The sequence below is a fragment of the Watersipora subatra genome, chromosome 6 (assembly GCF_963576615.1).
Source record: "Watersipora subatra chromosome 6, tzWatSuba1.1, whole genome shotgun sequence".
In the NCBI taxonomy this organism is placed as follows: Eukaryota; Metazoa; Bryozoa; class Gymnolaemata; order Cheilostomatida; family Watersiporidae; genus Watersipora; species Watersipora subatra.
Window position 1 is genome coordinate 54,414,784 of NC_088713.1, and position 2,327 is coordinate 54,417,110.

Sequence of the window (2,327 nt, forward strand, 5' to 3'; positions counted from 1 at the left end):
CCACTATAAAAATTGCATATAAAACTAAAAATACAACTATAGTTGTATAATATGCATCTATATAGTTTTATATTTGCAAACTATAACACTTAAGATATTCTAATGCACTATGAAAGTCGCATACGAACACAAAACATCGCATTATTTTCGGACTCTTGTTATACCATTCAGTCAGAAGAAAAATATATCACACATTTATAGAATTTGTGTAAGAGATTTAGGTGTTCATTTTACACTACCACCAGTAATCACAGTACTAGCTTCATAATCACGCGTCACCTTCCATTAATGCATTCTCTATGTGGCAGACAAATAAATGCATGCATCGTTTTAGCAGTTCAGTGAAGCTGTGCAAAAAAGCTTCATTTCTAATGACTCGCTGAGTCAGTTCGAACCGGTTTAAACCGGTTTGAACTGACTCGCTGAGTCAGTTCGAACCGGTTTAAACCGGTTTGAACTGACTCGCTGAGTCAGTTCGAACCGGTTTAAACCGGCCTGCTGATCTCACTGAAGCCTACTGATATTTCTCAACAGGTGGTCTCCATATCCAACAATAATGAAACTAAGTAGGGATCAAGATTAACAAATAAACAAGTGAATGAAATTGTTAAATGTGCTGCCAATCAGGATATCACACCCATAAAGTTATCTCCCCTTAGAGTGATAACTACACGAGCGTTTCCGGTGCCAACAAGGAGCGTTTAGGCCACGCCTCTTTTTTGTGCTAGTCAGTCGTAGTGATTGACTAGATCAATAACATTAGCCATGAGAATGGTTAAACAAGGATCATGAATTTCCAGTTAAGATAGTATTTAATGCTCATATTAAAGAAATGATGATTATAGTTTATTACTATAATATATGCATATTATTTAAAGCAATTCAATACCTACCAGGGATCGCTAAACCTATTATGGAAATGTTAACTTTTCCATATTCATTTCCATAAACATAAATATTTCCATAACTTTAGGGAAATGGATATGAAAATTTTATTTTAGAAATATGAAAATGGTATGGAAATAGAGATAATATGAAAATGAAGTAGGGAAATGCTATGGAAATGGAAATAATATAGAAATGAATTATGGAAATGGAATTAATATGGAAATAATATGGTAATGTTACGGAAATGGAATTAATATGTAAATAAATTATGGAAATTCTATGGAAATTGAAGTAATATGGGAATGAATTATGGAAATGGAAATTGTAACATACACGTAATCCCTGATACCTACATGACTTGTGAAGGCACTGAATAGATAGTGTTAAGTAAGTGAGGTAATGCAATCAGTTACTCATAGATAAGATAGGTAGTCATACTGGGGTTGTATTACATTGGTGTGATGGGAAGCTAATCAACTGCCATAAACTATGAGCTGTACTACTCGGGTTGCCCGAGTAATAAAAAAGTCTTTGGACAGAGAATTTATTTTTATATAACATTTACCATTCTAACTTTTAAACTTCATATCATGAGAAAATATTTTTAAGCAGTTTAAATGAATTAACTCATTCGCAACCAGGCGCGAGTTAACTCGCATATTTATAACGTTGCTATGCACCCAACGAGAGTTAACTCGCATCTGAAATTTGCCAACTCCTTGCATCGTTATTTTCCTTAAATATAAAAGAATAATTTTGATTAATTAGAAAGAACAATTTCTGGCCAATCAGACAAACTTTAAAATATGCCTCTATGACAACTCCAACAAATGTTATAACCAAATTAGTACACCCATCTCCGTTTCTACCAAAACCGGAAATCATCATGCCGACTTGAAATTTTATCGTTTGTGATATTTTTTTCAACTCCAGAAGTAAATATGTAGATTCAGAAGTGGTAAGACATTGAAAGACTGCATAAATCAAATCAAAACATTATTTTTAGGGTTTCAAATTTTTTATTAGCTTTTAATTTTGCCAATTTGAATCGTTATGCTCAAATAAAAATGCACTCTTCACGCTGCCAGCCGTAGTCGGACTAACGTTATCTTTCGGTTTCGATAGGATCATATCAATTCTTAGAGCTGTCTACAAAGTCTGAAAAGTCAAAAACAGAGTTATTGAACATATTTTTATTATTTGAAACATTTTCATGATGTTTTATTTGAGTTATATTGGCATATAGATTTGCAATGATTTTTTTTTAAGGATGATGCTCGTGAGGAAAAGTTCGAAGTTAGAGTTTCATGATTTTCATGTTCATGACTAGCTGCATATGTATATTCGTGTTTCAGTTCAATTCGTGTTTGAATTTTAACATCTACATATTTACTGTTCATCAGTAACAACATGTATTCATTTACCTTCATGCGTACAGC